Source organism: Saimiri boliviensis, chromosome 13 (genome assembly GCF_048565385.1).
Source record: "Saimiri boliviensis isolate mSaiBol1 chromosome 13, mSaiBol1.pri, whole genome shotgun sequence".
NCBI lineage: Eukaryota > Metazoa > Chordata > Mammalia > Primates > Cebidae > Saimiri > Saimiri boliviensis.
The window spans coordinates 36,095,866-36,119,047 of NC_133461.1; positions in this window are offsets into that span (position 1 = coordinate 36,095,866).

Genomic DNA, 23,182 nt, shown 5'->3' on the forward strand with positions numbered 1-23,182 from the left:
TGGGAGGTCCACCAAAATATCCATTACACTTGCAAATTTTTAAATTATTCCTTATAGAAAAATATTCTATAATGAATTATGTAAGTCTTACCCACCCCCCACCCCCCAAAAAAGGTCCCAGTTTAAATCTTTGAAAAACATGGTTTCTCCACCACCACTTTGGGGAACTAAAATTCCTGCCCCACTCTGCAAATACCAGCTACGACATTTCAAAAAAAGGAAAAACAAAGCAAGTAAAATGACAAAGTAGATTTTTTACCCTTAAGGCTCTGTAGCTGAGAAGCAGACACATATTTTCCAGGAGCATTTCACTGGTCAAATGTCACCAAAACAATTTCCAAGCCAACCTGCCCTCATTAGTTCTCTGAGCTCTTGATTACAAATTTATAAGAGGACTGCCCTAGATAGTCAGAGAGCCCCTTCAAGATGGCCATCCTCTTAGCCCTCAGCATTTCCCACTGGGAATATTAGAAGCTTTCCCATCAACCAAAATAAACAACTCCTTTCATGAATAGACCCAATAAAGATCCTATAAATCACAGCTGTCAAAAATGTCACTAGCATTGCAGAAGACAGAAATCAATCTAAAATTCATTAGTTTGCCTGACAAGAGCCTAATCTCATATTGTTTAATACCAACCATGGCACCTCAGGTAGAATAAGAAGATGCAAGAGATCATCCTGGCTTCCTGTGACAGAAATGTTCAATGTTTATGGTTTAATCTGGCCTTGCAACCATTTCTATTCTGTGGGCAGAAACCTTTGCCCCCTGCTTAGGGTCAAGTTGCCTGTGATATGAGGCAGGAATCACTCTGATGTTGTCACCATATTTCACAGCTATTACTGTTATGGTTAGATGGGTTGCAATATTTCACGTAAAAAGGACACAGACATTGCAGCCTAAGTGAAGTACTCTGTATATACGGTGAGTCAAAGGCTCACACGTAGATGCACAAACACTTCTGCAAGCCAGGGGTTAGCAAGAATATTTCCTCTCTCTCTTCCTCTTCACATAACCCCTGATGTGACAGCACATTTTTGACTGCATCTCTCCTTTGAGGCTTCCCTAGTTTATTTTAATCAGATCTTAACTGTGTATACATATTCAAGATTAGCAGTAATATTCAGGATTAGCATAGGACAGAGGAGTCTAGAGATAGACAGGCAGTGCTATCACATAGGTCACAGCCTCTTGAACATAGAAAATGATTCAGGCCATACAGGAGCTCCACCAACCTACAAACATTACTCTGGCCAGGCTAGTCTCCCAATGTTCTCCCAACTCATCTACACATTCAATGTCTCTTCTCTTTCCTTATGCCACTGGAATGACCTGGATTCTTTACTGACTGTCCAATGTCTTTTGGGGCATAAACTACTCAGGGAACTTTACTACTATTCATAATAATGTATTCCATCAATGTTCTTCCAGATTCTTATTGTCCGTGCATTTAAGGTCACTTAATCCTGCCTTGTATTATGACTATCTTTTTACAAGCAAAGACCTGAATTCTCAAAAAACCTTGTTAAAAACCAAACTTGCTGAATTTACTATTCGTCTTGACCAAGAGTGGTGGAAATTTACCAAATGAAGTATTACTACCATAGGCAGTAGGTTAATAGAGTTTACATTTCATTCTGCCAGGTTTTTTTTTTTTAATGATTAGTTTTTGACAAACATTTTAATAAAGTATGATTATTTCACATTCCATAAAATATAGTAGTATCTACATCAGTAAACTAAAAATCTTAAGAGAGCAGAATTGTGGTCCATACCCAAAAATGTCCTCTTCCTTCACTTAATAAATACATCAAACTGTACAAACATTTATTGTTTGCTATCAATTTTGATTAAAAAGTTGGAACTGTCAAATTCTATTAAGATTTCACATCAAGTCTTTAAATTGGATAAAGAAACATAATGAAAAGTCATAGTGGCTTATTTCTATAAAATAATAATGCAAGTTCATTTTAGGCTAACTCTCCACATGGTATTTATTTGACTATTTTGATCTCCCATTCAAGTACTAACCAGGCCTGATTCTGCTTAGCTTCCAAGATCAGATGAGATCAAGTACATTGAAGGTGGTATGGCCATAATCTGACATAGGAAACCATTATGTAAATAAGTCTATTTTCTTTATCAAACTAGGTGGTCAGTAGGCTTTCAGAGTATGGTATCCAGAAGCTTTAATTTTGTGGTATGCTTGTTTGTGTGTGCCCATGTATCTATGTGGCAGAGGTTAGGATGATATGTGAATTTGTGAGGGATGCCAAGGTGTAGCCTGGGATCCATGGAAACGTGAGTAAGCAAGAAATTCCAGGAAGCTTCTGCTTCTCAAACTATCAGCCCTGTGCCCTCCACCAAGAGAAACATCATTTTGCCTACTGGATCCTCTTTTTAAAAAATTATTTTATTTCAATAGTGTTTGGAATGCAGGTGGTTTTTTCTTACCTGGATAAGTTATTTAGTAGTGATTTCTGGGATTTTGGTGTACCCGTCACCCAAGCAGTATACATTGTATCCAATATGTAGTCTTTTATCCCTCATCCCCTCCCACCCCTTCCCCCAAGTCCCTGAAGCATATTACATTATTCTTGTGTCTTAGTAGCCTCACAGCTTAGCTCCCAGTAACAACTGAGAACACATAATATTTGGATTTTCATTTCTGAGTTACTTCACTTAGAATAATGGCCTCCAGCTCCAAGATCCATCCAAGTCACTAGAAAAGATATTATTTCATTCCTTCTTATGGCTGAGTAGCCTAATGGGTCCTCTTTTTGAGGAAAAAAAAAATCCTAAAAGATTAAACACGATTTACTAATTGTAAGGACTACAGGCACTATTCTTTCACAGTGGTACCTAGATTTTTAGTTTAATAACCAGGAATTCGAATATTGGGGTTTCATCTTTAGAATTTTACCCACAATTAAGGAAAGTGAAACTTGGTTTCATCTGGTTCTTGGACAGACCTGGTGGGATGGTCTTTAGACAGGTATCTATGGGTGTGACAAAAGGTAAAACTGGAAGAGAGAGAGAAACTGAACTCAGAAAAAAACAAACACAACATTAGCCAGCTTTGTGTTTTTCTAGAAAACTATTAAATAGGTGCAATATTTTCTTTCTACTAAATTATTTTTCAAAGATTTTGAAATTTATTCTAGAACTCTTTATCCTTTCCCAGTATCTTTGAAAAGCAAAAAAATCTTAGTGATGAAAAGAAACTGTGAGAGTCCATTATATCAAGCCCTTACCACCCCTTCCTAGATGAAATCCCATTTAAAATGCAAAATCTGAGAGCTTGTGGTTAAAGGGAAGCACACAGCCCTCCTCCTTCCACACACTGTTATTGGTGGTGGAGACAGACCCAGCAAATGACAGCCTGCCAGATGGTCTTCCAGCCTGTATCTGAACACTTCATCGAAGAGGAACTTCCTACTTCATCAAGCAGCAGTCCCACTGTTGGACAGCTCTCTCAGGAAATTCTTCAGTAACTTCCAGCCTTTAGTTTCCAAAACCATACATCTGACTCTCACTAACACAAAAATTCTTCAAAGGTTGGATGATGGCTATCAGGTCTGTCTTCATCTGTCTTACATTTTTTTATGCTAAACAGCTAAAATTCCAACTTTCCTCTAGATGATACTTTTTTCCTGGATGCCTCTCCATAAATGGCTACTAAAATATTCCCTTTTCTGTCACACTTCAACTAGAATTAAAGAGATAACATCAGATCAGATGTTATCTACAGTACAGGTATTCACTAAGACATAAATCATCATCCAATGATATTTGTGTCTTTTTGTCTGACAAAACTCCCTCATGTCCTTTTCTGAAAAACATCATTGTTTAGCTATTTTTTTTTAACCATATAAATCACCAATCATCCAAAAAAACTGTAAACATACACAGATTAATTTTAAAAGTGAACACAAATAATGAGGTTACTTCAAATGGATTTTCTTTTTTTTCCCCCTAAATCACTTTTACTGGAGATGCAATTTCCAATTGGTGACATGAATTAATTCTTGAATTTTTAGTTGCAAAAAAAAAAAAAAATGGGGAAATAGAAATATTAATGTCATTCATTGGTGAACTGTTTTCTTCCTCTTCAAAGTATTTTCAAACATTGGCTAATTCATGATTTTACTTAATTGGGTATTTCTGCCTAAAGGAAATAATTAAAAGAGGTACATTTTAAGTAGATCAGAGACTTCCCAGAGAAGAAAATTGCACCTTTTCTTTACTATTCTTTCTGCTGATGCTTCATTTGTGAGTTTTCATTAGGACTGTTTTGTTTTAAAGTGGATGAGACATGAACACTTGTCTTTCTACTCATTCCAGCATGACTCTAAATAATTTTTTTTTTATCACTGCAAGATGCAAGAAGAAAAAAAATCTTAAAAAATGTCAGGTCCGCTTTCTTCCCACTCATCTTCATCTCCCTAAATCTATGCTTTCTTCTACCTCCATCAGAAACGCTTTCCTGTCTCCTATTTTCCACACAAATCCTGATCTCTCTTCCATACCCAGGGAAAGTTCAAGTCCCTTTTCCTAAAGAACACCTTCCATGAATTCCAGTCCATGCCACTTCATTTGTCCATTAAATTGTGTCTGGAAATAATTTGGTGAGTCCTTTTCTGTGGTGAAAATGACAGATGAAGCTAAGGCACCTCTGAAGTTTCAGTGGATGAATTCTACCAGGTGATGGTTGGAGAAAATGTTTGGACCTATTTTGTTTTTGAGGAGAAAAGGTACGGCTTTAGAATCTGAGGGATTTGGGTTCTAGTTCTCAATTTAAGTCTAACTTTCCTCACAGAAATAATATTAATACATGAGGTCAATGGAAGCATAAAAGGAGATAATGTCTATAACAACATTGCCACATCTGCTAGCACTTAAATCTCAGCAAGATGATAAATATTCCTTATCATCATTATTAATTATAAAACATGAGCCTGTGCAATCTTGAACTACGTTTTATTCTTTCTCACATGGTTGTTTCTCTGAACATACAACTAAGAGTCTAGAGTATCTCAGGGTTTTCAGAAGACATTTTGTGTACCAGTTCTAGAAGAGCTGCCTATCTTGCTATAGAAGGCTTGCATATGGAGTAGACAAAGCAGCATTATTAAATCCATTCAAGCCATCTTTGTGTGCCCTTCAAAACTCAGAGGACAGTGGCTTGAGCAGTGTGAGGGTCAATGAGGAAGGGTTGCTCTGGTATCCAAAGGCTGTGTGATATGGAGGTACAGACAGCTTTCTAAGTGTTAGAATACATCTGCTTGGCCAGGTGTCTTGCGTCTCAGTGAAAATCACCTGCATTCATCTGTTGCTAGACCTTTGTGTCAAGAAGGCCTAGATCTTGTAGGATAAAGCTTCCTCATGGTGGCTAAACAGTCTCTCAAGCTGTTTGGCTAGGGGAAATGCAGAAGTAAGAGGCTAAGACCCTCCTTTTCACTTCTCTCCCTTTACCCCTTCCAAGGTGAGAATAAGAAAGAAGTTAAGTGGCCCAGAAGTATAGAAGAGCTGGCAGAACAGCAGACCCATGTCTCTAGAAAGCATCCCTAGCACTCAAATACAAGATAGAGAAATTAAAGCCACAGAATTGTGTAGGGTGATAGAAGTATCTATGCTTCTACAGTTTCTAAGCATCTATGGCTGAATTGATCTCACGCCAATGAGACAGTGTTCAATGCTATCCTCTCCAGGCACAGAGCTGAGTGAAGAATGGATGCCCTAAATGCTGACTTTATAAAGACACACAGGATAATAATATATATCATTTTAAAAAGACACATAAGCAATATAGTACGGGAAGTTCTAGTCAGAGCAATCAGGCAAGAAAAAGAAATAAAGGGTATCCAAATTGGAAAGGAGGAAATCAAATTGTCTCTATTTGCAGATGACATGATTGTATATCTGGAAGACCCCATCATCTCATCTCAAAATCTCCTGAAACTGATAAACAACTTCAGCAAAGTTTCAGGATACAAAATCAACGTGCAGAAATCACAAGCATTCCTATACACCAGTAATAGACTTAAAGAGAGCCAAATCAAGAATGAACTGCCATTTGCAATTGCTACAAAGAGGAAAAAAACACCTAGGAATACAACTAACAAGGAACGTAAAGGACCTCTTCAAGGAGAACTACAAGCCATTGCTCAACGAAATAAGAGAGGATACAAACAGATGGAGAAACATTCCATGTTCATGGTTAGGAAGAATCAACATCATGAAAATGGCCATACTGCCCAAAGTAATTTACAGATTCAACGCTATTCCCATCAAGCTACCAATGACCTTCTTCACAGAACTGGAAAAAAACACCTTAAACTTCATATGGAACCAAAAGAGAGCCCGCATAGCCAAGTCAATTCTAAGCAAAAAGAACAAAGCAGGAGGCATCACACTACCGGACTTTAAACTATACAACAAGGCTACAGTAATCAAAACAGCATGGTACTGGTACCAAAACAGAGATATAGACCAATGGAACAGAACAGAGGCCTCAGAGGAAATACAACATACCCACAACCATCTGATCTTCAATAAACCTGACAAAAACAAGCAATGGGGAAAGGACTCCCTGTTTAATAAATGGTGTTGGGAAAACTGGCTAGCCATGTGCAGAAAGCAGAAACAGGACCCCTTCCTGACACCTTACACCAAAATTAACTCCAGATGGATTAAAGACTTAAACATCAGACCTAACACCATAAAAACCCTAGAAGAAAATCTAGGCAAAACCATTCAGGACGTAGGTGTAGGCAAGGACTTCATGACCAAAACGCCAAAAGCAATGGCAACAAAAGCCAATATAGACAAATGGGACCTAATCAAACTCCACGGCTTCTGCACGGCGAAAGAAACAGTAGAATGAATCGGCAACCAACAGAATGGGAAAAAATTTTTGCAGTCTACCCATCTGACAAGGGGCTGATATCCAGAATTTACAAAGAACTAAAGCAGATCTACAAGAAAAAAACAAACAAGCCCATTCAAAAATGGGCGAAGGATATGAACAGATACTTTACAAAAGAAGACATACAGGAGGCCAACAAACATATGAAAAAATGCTCATCATCACTGGTCATCAGAAAAATGCAAATCAAAACCACATTGAGATACCATCTCACACCAGTTAGAATGGCGATCATTAAAAAATCTGGAAACAACAGATGCTGGAGAGGATGTGGAGAAATAGGAACACTTTTACACTGTTGGTGGGAATGTAAATTAATTCAACCATTGTGGAAGACAGTGTGGTGATTCCTCAAAGATCTAAAAATAGAAATCCCATTTGACCCAGCAATCCCATTACTGGGTATATATCCAAAGGATTATAAATCATTCTACTACAAGGACACATGCACACGAATGTTCACTGCAGCACTGTTTACAATAGCAAAGACCTGGAACCAACCCAAATGCCCAACGATGATAGACTGGATAGGGAAAATGTGGTACATATACACCATGGAATATTATGCAGCCATCAAAAACGATGAGTTCACATCCTTTGTAGGGACATGGATGAACCTGGAAACCATCATTCTCAGCAAACTGACACAAGAGCAGAAAATCAAACACCGTATATTCTCACTCATAGGCGGGTGTTGAACACTGAGAACACATGGACACAGGGAGGGGAGCACTACACACTGGGGTCCGTTGGGGGGAAATGGGGGAGGGACGGGGGGTGGGGATGTGGGAAGAGATAGCATGGGGAGAAATGACAGATACAGGTAAGGGGACAGAAGGCAGCAAACCATACTGCCATGTGTGTACCTATGCAACAATCTTGCATGTTCTTCACATGTACCCCAAAACCTAAAATGCAATAAAAATAAAAACATAAAAAAAAATAAAAAAATAAAGACACATAGGAAAATTGCTCTATAACCAAAGGAGATCACCATAAGAAGCACAAATTTAAAAAAGCAATAAGATATGTTTCATCAATTTTATGGGCAATGATAAAGATTTTGATAATAAAGTATTATTGTATGAATTGGCGGGCTTTGAAAATAACAAATTTAAAATTCATGTAGTCAGTAGCAAACAGGATAGACAAAATTACGCTTCCACAAAGCTTCCTATCCAGTTGGGGCAGGAATAAAGGGTGTGGTGTGGTAACTAACTATATATATATATATAGGACTATATACATACATACATACATATATATATATGACTATATATATATGACTGATATATATATATATATATATATATATATATTTGAGATAGAGTCTTGTTTTGTTTATATATATATATATCAGTCATATATATATATATATATATGGTTAGTTTCCACACCACACCCTTTATTCCTACCCCAACTGGATAGGAAGCTTTGTGGAAGCGTAATTTTGTCTATCCTGTTTGCTACTGACTATCCTGTTTGAGAGATATATACATACATATATATATATATATATATAGAGAGAGAGAGAGAGTAAGTTTCCACACCACACCCTTTATTCCTGCCCCAACTGGATAGGACTGATACACACACACACACACACACACACACATATTTGAGATAGAGTCTCGTTTTGTTGCCCAGGCTGGGTGTAATAGCACAATTTCAGCTCACCACAACCTCTGCCTCCTGGGTTCAAGCAAATCTCCTGCGTCAGCCTCCCGAGTATCTGGGACTACAGGCACATGCCACCATGACTGGCTAATTTTTGTGTTTTTAGTAGAGATGGGGTTTCACTATGTTGGCTAGGCTGGTCTTGAACTCCTGACTTTGTGATCCACCCATCTTGACCTCCCAAAGTGCTGGGACTACAGGAGTGAGCCATTGTACCTGGCCAACATATTTGTTTTAAATCAAGTACTTTTAGATGAGGAATTTAGCTTCTGAAAAATATTTTCTCCTATCCTCTGTTGAGAAAGGTGTTCCTTAGGACACCCAGAAAGAGTAGAGTGGGAATGAACTTTGTTGTAGCCAGGGCCAGTCAAAAAGATTGCTAAGTATTACTTAGTTGAGTTGTGAAGCCTACTAAAAGCAGGCTGATAGGCCCTTTCTTACAATGTATATTCCTCTCCCACCCAGGTACTTTGTAGTTAGATAACTCCTTAAGGACAGAGGACAGAACTCTTTCATTTATGGGCCTCACAGTGGCCAGTCCAGGCACAGGTACCATGTAGGTATGCAGTAAGTACTCAATGATTGCTTACAGACTTAAAAAAACACCTGTAAAATTATTTTCCAATAATACATGCTCCTACATGGCTTATATTTTTCTCTTCTCCCAGTCAATTGATAACATTTTGTTTTTGTATCTTTCAGTCCACTTGCATTAGAGTAATTTTACCTACTTTATTCACAAGCACTTTTCCTGGGGAAAAAAAAAAAACTTTTATTTGCTGGTGGCAGAACCAATGCTATAGTCGCAGGCAGGATTCAAGTCTAACTGTGCGCTCAACGCTGCCACGGTGTCAGGATCCTGGTCTGTGTCACTCACCCCAGGACAGCCCTTCTGCAATACTAGTGAGTTCTGTTCACCTCTAGGTGTTTACATACCTTGGATTTGTTTCATCATGTCACGCCTTCTTACCTTTCAAAACATAAGTCTTGCTGGGCATAGTGGCATGTATCTGTAATGCCAGCTATTAAGAGGCCAAGGAGGGAGGATTTCTTGAGCCCAGAAGTTCAGGGCTACAGTGAGCTATGATCATGCTACTGCACTCTAACCTGGGCAACAGAGTCAGACCTCATTTCTAAATAAATCAATAAATTTGTAAATAAATCATAAATAAATAAATATAAGTCTGCTGAGACCTCCTCCACAAAGCCTCCTCCCTCCCTTTCAGGCAGAACTGACTTGCCTCTTCTCTTTAGCCCTATGTACTTGGTACCTTATATTCCAGTTCTCTGTGTATGTGTCTAATCCATATACTCTTCACAGACACCTTCTCCTATTTATTTTTTAATCCCTCACACCTAGCAAATATTGAGCAATCAACTGTTGAATCAAACTGAGTTGAACTATACTGAAGAGAAGTTACTTAGTGTGTACCTGCCATATTTTAATATTGTATCAGGCTTCCTTATCTACAGAATAAACAAAAGGTTCTGAGCAGGGCAGACAGCATAGATGTGAGTCTTTGGAAAACTGCAAATCTCAGTAAAAGTAGGATAATTCCAGATTATCTGTCTTTCTCTTTCTCCTCTATCTCTCTTTTCTCTTTACCTCTTCCCTCACAGAAACTACTGTCTACAAAGGAAACAAAAGTCAAAATGTTCCAAATGTTCTTTGGCCAATGAACATTTGGAAATATTAAAGTTTCACAAATAAAGGTAAAAAAACAGTAAAACACGCAAGCAAGTAAACAAACAAGCAAACAAAAAACACTGAGCTCTAATGTCTTAACATTTATTGGTAAATTTTGAGATAAGCGATTTCATTTCTTCATGGACATAATTATTCATTGTTCCAAACACTTTTGCATGCACATGATTTTGTCATCATTCTTAGATGAGTAACAAATAAGCTTGTGAGATGGTTTGACTTTTCTGTATTTCATTAAACAAATTCCCTTGTTGTCTTTTCAGTTGAAGTATAGCTGTTACGCTAACACTGAAAAATATTAAACATTAATAATGTACTTGCCAGAAAAAAAACGCTATTTCCATTATTTTCGTCATCCTGAGTTTATTTCTAATAATATTTCTCTGGAAACATCTTTCTATCTCCCTCAAGTGTGTGATATAATAGCAGCCAGAGTGCTGCATATTTTTTAGCAGGTCTTGGCTCTGCCCTGTGATCTGATAGCAGGAGTGGAGATTCTTACTGCAAGTTACCTGGGAATATTACCTTATGGAGGCAGATTTAATAGCACATCTTCCACTTTGCACAGTGCATCCAAAAACTCCCATGACTCTAACTTGAGTACATTACAGATTCAATCTGACTGGTTCCCCATCATTTTCACTTATAATGCAATATCTTGTGACTTTATTTTGTAATGTGTCTTTGAGAGCAAAATTCAGCATTTTAAGTGCTCTAAAAGTTAAGCAATACTGTTAGAAAACTGAACAGCAGCAATGAGAGGAAAATCTGAGTACATAAGAGCAGGGAAAATGTGATAATTCCAAATCAAATTTTAAAAGACATACATGTTTTCAGACAAGGCATGCCTCTACTCAAAGTTGTAAATAGAAAAATGTTGACTTCTCTGCTCCTTTTCCATCACTTTTGCTTTATTGAAGATTCCACACCCACTCCAACCCCATCCCAGGATACCCAAATTTCTTTCGTTGAAAACACTTCTTTTGTTTTCCTTTGCCATAAACTGATAAGGCTGCTGATACGGAGGTGAAACAACTGCATTCTATACCATTTGCAGGGTATTCAAATTTACAGGAGAGGTAGGAGAGGCAGTGGATTTCCAGGAAATGAATTATTAATATTAGAAGTCCAAATAGTAGTGTGAAGAGGGACTCTGAACCAGGAAGTTTTCCAATATTCTTAAATCACATCACAAAGGCAATTCATTTTTTTTTTTAATCTGAGATTGCACATTCCTCATTCTTATTTTTTTACAAGAGGACACTGAGGTTCTGAGATTTTATTTCCCCAAAATTGTATGACTTGACCCAAACTGCCACATTCTTTGATACTTGATATTATATTATTTCTCTATTTGTAGTACTAAAATGTCTCAGCACAGTTTCCTGTCTTGGTCAGTCCAAAACAGGGCATTTTCCTTGCTCATTTATCCTACACACAGTGAGCTATCTAGATGGGCTTTTCTATTGTGGCTAGAGACAGAATTGTAGATTGGCCCAAGTCTATAATGACATCTAAGGCATACCCAGACAGCCAGCTTTACTTTTTAATTAAGCCCTAAAATAAACTGTAAAGCATTTACTCTTTTTCTTCAAGGTAGTTTCAGGGAGAATGGCTCTATGAGGCAAGTCAATTTCATCATGTGATTTTTTTTTTCTTACTTTAAAAGAAGTCACACATCCTTCCTAAGACATGTGAAAAATTATCCAATAAAATGTTTAATGTTAAAAGAAAACCAATGATGCTATCACTGACTCTAAGTAAAGATACTGTTGTACCTATTGAAAACTTTCTGTAAACTCTGTGCTAAAGCCCTCAGCAGGAGGCAGAGGCAGATAACTGAGCTGGAATCTTCTACCTCAGTCCCCAGTCATTTTCACTGACTTATTTTCTCAATGGCTTAACTCAAAGAGAAAAACACCTGAATGAGCAACACTAATGTTCCTAAAATCAAAAAACTTCCTTGTTAAGATTCACCCATTGGACAAACTAAAAGCACTAAGAAAAACTCATCCTGTTTAACCCAGTAGAAGGGATGCTATCAATAAACGTGCGATGATGTCCTAGCCATCACCAGAGATCAGAGCTAATCAGGTCAATCTGTGAAGTGGAAAACAGCCATCACATAGAAACTCTTCTTGTTCCAGTCAAGAGGAACTTGACAATTCAAAACAACAGTCTCAATTCCCTCTAGCTGTCTGGGTAGAGACTCATTTAGAAGCCAAACTTGAGGCAAAATTCGAAGAAGAAACACAAAGGTTGAAAACTGAAAACTGACCTCCATATTCCAAGCCAGGAACTGGGGAAAGTCCAGGTTAAGAATTGATTGTGAAGCCAGTAGCAAAGCAGGACTTACCTCTGGTGATGTCAGAGTCCAACATTTACTCCTTTATTTACCAGACCAATCAATCTTTCAGGACTAAGACACTCTAAAAAGGAAGTTTTTCCTCTTCCACCATTCCAGTAATGCCCAAAAGCCACTTAAACTTTATTTTATACATTTGTATAGAAAGGAAACTTCTCACTTGTCTCCATTAAAATGTACATTCTGAGATAGTTTTGAATTTGCTTCTCTTTAATGAGCCCATCTGTGCTCTGAACAATATAGGAGAAATTAAGACATAATCTCCACCCTTGAGGAACTTACAATTTAGATGGTAATCAAAGATTAGTAAATTCACAATAAAATTAATCAGATCATTCTTCACAGGTTGCCTGAGGAAATCTCTGTCACGCTTATTGGTATCCTAGGCCTTTCTTACCCGTCTACCTGGTCTGCCTAATCTCATCTTTCTCATATTTCAAAATCCACATCTTTCAAAATGCAGTCAAGTTAGACAACACCTATGTCCTAAGAAATATTATATAAAACTTTGAAATACAGGGAAAAAAAATCAAGCCCTTACAATCTTATACTGGAGCACCATCTAATAGGTCTTCCCCAAGATCATTTAATTATCTAAGATAATGTGTCTATTTTGATACGGAATGCATTATTGTTACACTCCAGACATTCTTAAGTTATATGTTAATTTGTAGATTCCTGTCTGGTAGAGGCACAATTGATTTCTGTCTAGTAGATAAGATAAACTCAAAATTAGAGTTGTGTTGCACTGATATGGTGTTTCCAACTTAGCAAACTTAAGCACGTCTTTTCTTTCTAAATATGTAAATATGTGTTTCACAAATGCCTAATGAACCAGCCTTACTATCCTGATGGTTTTTTCATAATTGAGTTAAATAAATATTTGGCATGGATTTAATCTTTATTTGTCTGAGTTAAGTTTTAACTTTCATTAAATGAAAAATGATGTATGAACTACCATTGTTATGTGCACTGGTATACTGTTTATAAAAGCAAATACTAAGAAACAAATCAGTCATCTATCATTAGGGAATCAGTAACTAAACGATATACATGTAATGGATAACTTTGCAGTAATTTTAAATTATGATATTTATCTCTAGTTATTACCATTAAAAAATTGATGATGTTGAAAAAAAGCAGCTTTCAGAACAAACAGAATACTGGTATGATTCTTTTTTTAGTAAAGTTGTATGAATGTATCTTTGTGTATATACATATGGAAAGGAATTTAGAAGAGTATTCACCTCAAGACATTTGCAATGATCATCTCTGAGAAGTTGGATTTTACATGACGTTTATATCCTTCTTGTTTGTATGTCTTCTTTGCACATTTTTTCTACAAAAAAGAAACTATCATATTTTGAAATTCTTTTTTTGTTGTTGCTGTTTTCCTGAGATAGGGTCTCACTCTTGCCCAGGCTGAGTACAATGGCACAATCAATCACAGTTCACTGCAGCCTTGACCTCCCAGGCTCAATCATCCTTTTACCTCACTCTCCCTAGTATCTGTGACTACAGGCATGTATCACCATACTAGGGTAGTTTTTTAGCTTTTGCAGAGACAAGGTCTCACTATGTTGCTGAGGCTTGCCTCGAACTTCCAGATGCAAGTGATCCTCCTGCCTCAGCCTCCCAAAGTGCTGGGACTGCAGGTGTGAGCCACTGCACCCAGCCTTGAAATTCTTAAAACAGTCAACCCGAGAGTCATTTTTTTTTTTTTTTTTTTTTTTTTTTTAGTCTGGAAAGACATACCTCATTGACTACCTAGTCTATATCCTGGTAACTAGTCTAGATCCTTCTAGCCCTTTACCTCTGTGTGTAGGCTATTATCTTTATACCTTGATGCCGGTAGAGTCCCTACAGCTTGAGAAGAAGACTGACTAAACTGACTCCAGCTTCTACAGTGTACTTTGCCAGTTAAATTTGTAGCTGCTCCTCAGCAGGTGAGAGTCCAAGCAGTAACTGTTGACTGAGCTCTACCTTCTCATGGGTACTGTAGTTGGGAACACTTTCAATCACTCATAAGATATTTATTACACATCAACCACAACACAGGCTTTGGGAATTTTAGTGTGAGCAGGACGAGGCTGGTTCTTTCCATTACTGTGTTAGCCCATTCTCACAGGGCCATAAAGAAATATCTGAAACTAGGTAATTTATAAAGAAAAGAGCTTTAATTGGCTCACAGTTCTGCAGGCTGTACAGATTCTGGGGAGGCCTCAAGAAACTTATAATCATGGCAGAAAGCAAAGTGGAAGCAGATACCTTACAAGGCCAAAGCAGGAGGAATAGAGAGATAATGGAGGTGCTACATACTTTTAAACAACTAGATCTCAAGAGCATTCACTCACTATCACAGGAGCAATATCAAGGGGGAAACATGCCCCCATGATCCAATCACCTCCTGCACAGCCCCACCTCTAACATTGAGGATTACAATTTGACATGAGATTTGCATGGGGACACAGATCCAAACCATATCAATCACTGATCTTAAAGTCTTGATGTAGGTCCTTAGAATGATGGTTTCCTCAGTAATTACAAGGGCTCCACAGGATCAGAGAACAGGCTGCTTTCTCTGGATGAGTTTTGCCCCTGGAGGACAATCAACCCAGCCATATTCTAATCCCTATGAACATCTCATAACCCAGATTTTTTCCTCCCTTTTTCTGGTTGTATTACTGAGTTCTAATATTACCTCTCACCTGAGATACTTTATTAAGTGTTTGTAGGGCATAGACAGACAAATCTATAATATACATTCACCTCCCACCCCTCTCCCCTTAGGATAGTCCTGATGTACTAATTCTTTCTGTGCTGAGTTTCCTGAAGGAATTCATTGCCTGTATCAGTAGGACAAACCCTTTCAGTTGTTTTTCAAGACACATTTGTAATGAAACAGCTTCATGTTCCCTCCCAGAGCCATTTTTGATCAACATGCTTTTCAAGAAAGTGGTAATGAGGAACAGACTGAATGGACTTTGTGGTCAAACAAGACAATAAAGTTAACTAAACTGTTTAGGGGTTAAGTAAAACTTATTACTCAGGTTTTGTTAATATTGTGCAATGACCTATGAATTTATGCTAATAATTCATTGAGCCACAAAACCTATGGAGGATAAAGTGACGCTGATCACATGAACATGAACATGCAAACCCTTCTTGACAGTGTAAATCAGAATCATTAAGGCAGAAACCTCCAAGCGATCCTCAACATCTTCCTTTTTCCCAAGACTCTCTTACCAAGCTCTCTTGATTTTCTTGCTGGACATCCTTTTTTCCCTCTCCATCTCCAAGACTACGAAACTGGTCCAAGACACCCTTTTCTTCTCACTCACCTGGACCACAAAAATAAACTACTAATTCTAAGAAAAATCTTCATAGATCCTGCTTATTTGTTCTCCTAAATGAACATAAAATTATCTCCATCCATATAAAACTATGCAAGGCCTTTCTGAAGCTCTTAGGCAAAGGTCAGTCCTTACCATGGCCTGCAAAGTTCTGCAATCATCTGCCCCAGATCACTGCCAATTCCAATTCATATATGTCCCTACGCCAATCACAGTTTTGTGACATCAAGGTTTTTTGTTCTTGACCTCAAAGAACCACTTTCTGGCCCTCCCATGGTTTTTGGATCAAGTAGTAATTATATGTAGTTCTTCCTCATTGGCTTCCCAATAGTGTTTTTATTCACTTAATTTGATGCCTGGCATCTAGGAGATGTTCAGTAAATATCTGCTTAATCAATCAATGAATAGAAGAATAAGTGGGTATGCCTATTGAGTTTCAAAAGAGCAGACTTAAAGATTTTAATGAACTTTTATTATTACACTCTCTTCCTTTGTATCATAAAATCCATTAAAAATTTCTGAATAGAAGTCTCTTGGAAAACTTGAATTTTTGTTCTGTTTTATATGTACATTCTTTTCAGTGTGACTATATATTAGGAAGACCTGTTTCACAAATGAAGATGATACTTAGACTCATTACTCAGAGTGAAAACACTTTTATGACAGAGACAGTTCTGCTGTATTCTATATTTTTTAAATGTGCAAATTTATCTAAAAGATAGTATAAAATATCTACCAATTTCATTACCAAGTAGTTAAGTTCAATAAAAACCTTTATATCCAGAGAGGAGGGAAGGTAAAATGGCTGACTAGACATAACCAGTTGGAACAGCTGCCATAGAGGGACCAAGACCACTGGCGTACTCCTAATAGATCTTCAGAGGGAAGGTATCAACAGCGAACAGAGGGAAGACACAGAGGCTGAGCAGAAGCGGAAAAAAGCTGGGAATCCTACACAGGGCTATTGTATACCTGGACTTGTTCCTGACCCCCAGCAGCTTTGGAGAAATGATTCAGTCAAACTGGCAAGGAGCAACCCACTCCCACCACAGGTCTCTGGAACCAGAGACACTCAAGTTGTCAGAAAGAGCTTTAGAGAAGCTATAGAAGAACCTGATGTGGAACCCAGAGGGTTTGGTGCAGGAATATTTGTAGAGAACATGGTCAGGGACAGCAATCCCTCCAGAATTGACTTGTTCCTATAGGAGACTTTAGCCCTAGGGAAATATCAGGCCTGAACTCTGCAGGGTGGTCTTGCCCATCAGACAGGCTGGTCTGACCTGAGTGTTTCTTGGTCATCTGGCCTCTCCTGAGACTCCAGCCTGACCACATCTGCTAGCATGGCAGCCTTGGGTGCCCTGAGGGTATGTATCATAGCATCTGCACTTGTAGACTGTGCCTAATGGGTGAAAAGCACCTGTGGGGCAGCCCCTATGGCCATGTACCACAGCTTCCCCCTCACCCTACCCTGCATTCACAACAGCTCCCCAGACTGCTTTGCTTGTACATGTCTGTACAGGTAGGTTTTGCTTTCCTTGCCTCACCAGTGTGCAATTGTGTGTGCACAACACTCTGCCATTGCTGCAGTGAAAGTGCAGCCCACCTCCACCCCTCCCCAAATGTCACTGCAGATGGAGATTTGGTGGGCACAGAGCCAGCCAGCCCGGGCCTGGCCAGTGCCCCACTCTTGCACTAACACTGCCACAGGAGTAAAACTAGGTGCAGAGAACAGCGAATCCTCTTCTGCACTGAGCAACCACTCATGCTTGCAAGACACAGAAAAGGCACAGAGACCTGTACAAGACAGCATCCCCCAAGCCAACAGCACAACCATACACACAGTTGCCACAGTCCTCCACTCTGAAAAGATGCATTGCCTCTGCCACTGTAACACCTGCAGGGAGGCAGGCACCCTAGCACCCATGAGCACCCTACTGCAGCTGACAAGTATGCAACCTCCTGCACTGCTGTTACCATGGCTGCTGGCACATATGAATGAGAATGAATCCTGTGATCACCACATTACAATACACTTTGGTTGACACCACCCATCAGAGGGCAGTAACCAGAGGTTTGGGACAACACTGGTCCCCTCAGTGCAGTGAATTTCTAATGCTGAGGAGCAAGAGAACAAAGCTGGAGCCCAACACAGCCCCCTCAGAGTTAGAGCACAGTCCAAGTGTTGGAAATGGAGTCCTGACCCCTTAAATGCTTCAAGAAATGAAGCCACTCAGCTAAATCCACCTTATATCACAATCAAACCCTTAAGGTCAAAGAAAAAAAGAAAAAAAAATCCAAGGATGGTAACTTCTAAGACTGAAGGAACATAGGACCACAAAGATGAGAAAGAACCAGTGCAAGAATCCTGACAACAAAAAGCCAGAGTGCCTTGTTTACTCCAAATGACCACATCACCTCTCCAGCAAGGGTTCTGAACTCAACCAAGATGGATGAAATGACAGACACAGAATTTAGAATATGGATAACAATGAAGATCACTGAGCTATAGGAGTACATTGAAATCCAACCTAAGGAAGCTAAGAATCATGATAAAACAATTCCGGAGCTGAGAGACAAAATAACCAGTAAAGAAAAGAATGTAACTGACATGACAGAGCTGAAAGACACAATACAAGAATTTAATAATGCCATCACAAGTATTAACAGCAGAGTAGACCACATGAAGGAAATAATCTCAGAACTTGAAGACTGGCTTTCTGAAATAAGACAGGATATAAAATCAATGCACAAAAAATCACAAACATTCCTTTACACCAACAACAGTCAAGCCAAGAGCCAAATCAGAAACACAGTTTCATTCACAATTGCCACAAAAACAATAAAATACCTAGGCATACAGCTATCTGAAGAGGTAAAAGATCTCTACAAGGAGAACTATAAAACACTGCTCTAAGAAATCAGAGATGATACAAAGGAAAAAAAATTCCATGCTCATGGTTAGGAAGAAGCAACATCATTAAAATGGCCATACTGCTAAAAGCAATTTATAGACTCAATGTTGTTTCTTTTAAACTACCAATGACGTTTCTCACAGAACTAGAAAAAGCTATTTTAAAATTCACATGAAACCAAAAAAGAGCCGAATAGCCAATGTAAGCAAAAACAAGAAAGCTGGAGGCATCACACTACCTGACTTCAAACTATACTGCAGGGCTACAGTAATCAAAACAACATGGTACTGGTACAAAAATAGTCACATAGACCATGGAATAGTATAGAGAACAAAGAAATAATGCCACACACCTTCAACTATCTGATCTTTGACAAAGCTGACAAAAGCAAGCAATGGGGAAAAGACGCCCAATTCAATAAATGGTGCTGGGATATCTGGCTGGCCATATGCACAAGATTGAAACTGGATGCCTTCCTAATGCCATATATAAAAATTAACTCAAGATAGATTAAAGACTTACATGTAAAGCCCAAAACTACTTAAAACAAAACCAATATCATTCTGGACATAGGAATAAGCAAAGATTTTATGATGAAGATGCCAAAAGCAATTGCAACAAAAGCAAAAATTGACAAATGGGATCTAATTAAACGAAAGAACTTCTGCACAACAAAAGAAACTATCAACAGAGTGAACAGAGAACATACAGAATGAGAGAAAATATTCATATGCTATGCACCTGACAAATATCTAATATCCTGCATCTATAGGAACTTGAGCAAATTTATAAGAAATAAAACACAGGACATGAACGAACACTTTTCAAAAGAAGACATATATGTGACCAAAAAGCATATGAAGAAAAGTTCACATTAGTGATCATTAGAGAAATACATAAAGATCACATTAGTGATCATTAGAGAAATACAAGTCAAAACCACAATGAGGTATCATCTCACACCAGTCAAAATGACTATTATTAAAAAGTCAAAAATGACAGATGCTGGTGAGGTTGCAGAGAAAAAGGAACATTTATGCTCTGTTAGTAGAAGTGTAAATTAGTTCAACCATTGTGGAACATAGCATGGTGCTCCTCAAACACCTAAAAACAGAGCTACCATTTGACCCAGAAATCCCATTACTAGATCTGCAGCCAAAGGAATATAAACCATTTTATCATAAAGACACATGCGCATGTATGTTCATTGCAGCACTATTCCCAATAGCAAGCACATCATGGAATCAACCTAAATGCCCACCAATGGTAGACTGAATAAAGAAAATTTGATACATATACACCATGGAATACTATGCAGACATAAAAGAGCAGCTGAGTGTGACAGTGCACACCTGTAATTCCAGAACTTTGGGAGGCCAAAGTGGGTGGATCACTTGAAGTCAGGAGTTCCAGACCAGCATGGCCAATATGGTGAAAATCTGTGTCTACTAAAAATACAAAAATATAGCCAGGTGTGGTGGCATATGCCTGTAGTCCCAGCTACTTAGGAGGCTGGGAGAAGAGAATCACTTGAACCCAGGAGGCAGACATTGTGGTGAGCTGAGATTGTGCCACTGCACTCCAGCCTGGGCAACAGAGTAAGACTCTATCTTTAAAAAAAAAAAAAAAGAAAAAGAAAAAGAAAAAGATGAGATTATGTCCTTTGCAGGAACATGGATAGAGCTGGAGACCATTATTCTTAGCAAACTAATGCAGGAACAGAAAACCAAATACTACATGTTCTCACTTGTAATTGGGAGCTAAATGATGAGAACACATGGACACATAGCGGGGAACAAGGGAACACCACATACTGGGGCCCATCAGAGGCTGGAGGGTGGGAATAGGGAGAGGATCAGAAAAAATAATTAATGGATACTAGGCTTAACACTTGGATGATAAAATAGTATGTGGAACAAACCTCCACGACACAAGTTTACTTATATAACAAAGCTGCATGTGTAGCCCTGAACTTAAAATAAATGTTTTTTTTTTTTTAAAAAAAACACCTTTTTCCAGTCTCCAGAAATACACAGGTAACCAATCTGGTGAATCATGTTCCTCTGAATAAAAAAATAGGAATGTTTGACATTAAATAGAGAAAGATCACAAAGATGCTTCTCCAAATCAATGAATCATCCCTAATTTGGGCAACAGCAAATTATGAGATGTTACATTTTTAGTGCTTTGAATTAAGTCTTTTTGTTGGTGTACAACATCATCAAAATATCAAACAAAAGCATGGGAGAAATTGTGTGCATCTACATGAAGAAATTTCAAAAACTTGGACCTTACAATGCTTACTTGGTTTTAACTGTTAATAGTCAAACTATTTATCTATTGTAAATGATGGTTAAGTTCTCCTACAGTAATTAAATTCTATAATTCATCTGCATCTTAAACTATGAAAAGTAGCTGCATCTAATCTTTTTCTCATTTTTCCTTTCTCCCACACAAATTTTTTTCTTTGTCTTACTTCCTTTTTTCAGTTCAGCCCCATTAATTGTTTCCTCATTAATTTTTTTATCCTGATTAGACATGCAAGGCAACCAAGATGAGGAGTCTGAAAGCCTCATTGTTTCAGATAGAATTAGAACTAGTGGAAGTGAATTAGAAAAGATGAGATTTATGAAAAAGGTGACAGCCTGTTTCAAATATCCCAGCACTAAAATGGAAACACACTTAAGGATATGCCAAAAACTTCATGAGCTTCTGTTGGTAAAACTCAGCCTTTGTAACTGTAGCATGTAAGAACCTGTTAGATGAGGGGGGGAAATACTGTAATTTTGTTGACAAATTACTGAAAGTGTTTAACAAAGAAACAACCTGTTATTTTTGTGAAAAGAAATAGTGACTTGTTTTCTTTTCTTACCAGCAGCTTCTTTTCTTCAATTTTTAAAGAAATAACTACATTATTCTTCAAAAATGGGATACATAAACATGCAAATTGTAAACCAAAATGAATCATAAACTCCTGTAGTCAGGGAACGTTGAGATGCTAGCAATCACAATAATGCAGAAAGGGTTAAAGAAAGAACATGTAATCAGATATAGGGCAATCTCAGCACATAGGCATTTAACGTCTGCAATTTACCCACATATGTTTGGCAAACAAACCAAAAAAAGGGTGAGAAAAAGAACCAACAATTTAAATAGTGTGGGCGATCCAACCAGCTATTCTCTTCCATGAGCATATGCCTCAGAGTGCGCTTGAGGTGGGAGCTATCAATCTGCTGTTTCTCAGTCTGGCCCTACTTCCCTTAAGTAAAAACCTAATGAGAAAAGACACAGCTTTTACAATATATACTAAGTGTAAGCTGACCACTTCATCTAATACTCAACTAAAATAACTGTATGCTTCAAAGCTGGAGGAAAAAAATAACCGGCACTGGATTCATCAAGGAGTGGTATTCCTGCTTCTGCTATGGCACCTTCTAGTCCTTTCAAAATGCACTGCTGCACAGAATTCAGGTGACTGAACTAAATTTGTCTTGTCAATTTTTTTATTCTATCAAGTTATTTGGTGGTTGCTGTCATCACAAACATTCCGCCAAACAAAAGAATGTTCATTCATTCACTTAGAGCCTGCATGGTGTGAGTTTACAGAAATGGAAGTTTCTGAAAGTTAAAATCAACCTCTTCATAGAATTGACTCTTCTATCTCAGGAATATGGAATATTCTTCCATTTATTCTTTTTAATGATTTTTTGTAATTTTCCATATGAAAATAATGCATATCTTCTATTCAATTCTTAATCGATGCTTTATGAAACTATGGAAAACTGTGTCATTAAAAAATATTGTTTTCTATATGTTGCCAGTAAATAGAAAGTCAAATGGTAAGCTTTCAATATTTTACAATTAAGTACATGTGTTATTTGGTAATATCTAGTAGAGCTGAACATATGCATATCCTATCATCCAGTGATTCCACTTCTAGGTGCGTATGTTCACTATATTTATAAGAATGATTATAGCAGCATTATTCAAAATAGCCTCAAGCTGGAAACCATTTAAATGTTAAACAATAATAGAATGGATAAGCAAATTGAGGGAAGTACACTCTGGAAAACTACAAAAAGAATGAAAATCATTAGAACTACATGCAGTGAAACTCCATCTCAAAGAAAAAAAAAAAAAAAAAAAAAAAGAACTATATGCAACGGGATGAATCTCATAAGAGTGAACAAAGGAAGCCAGACACAAAAGAGTACCTTCTGTATGACTGCACTTATATAAAA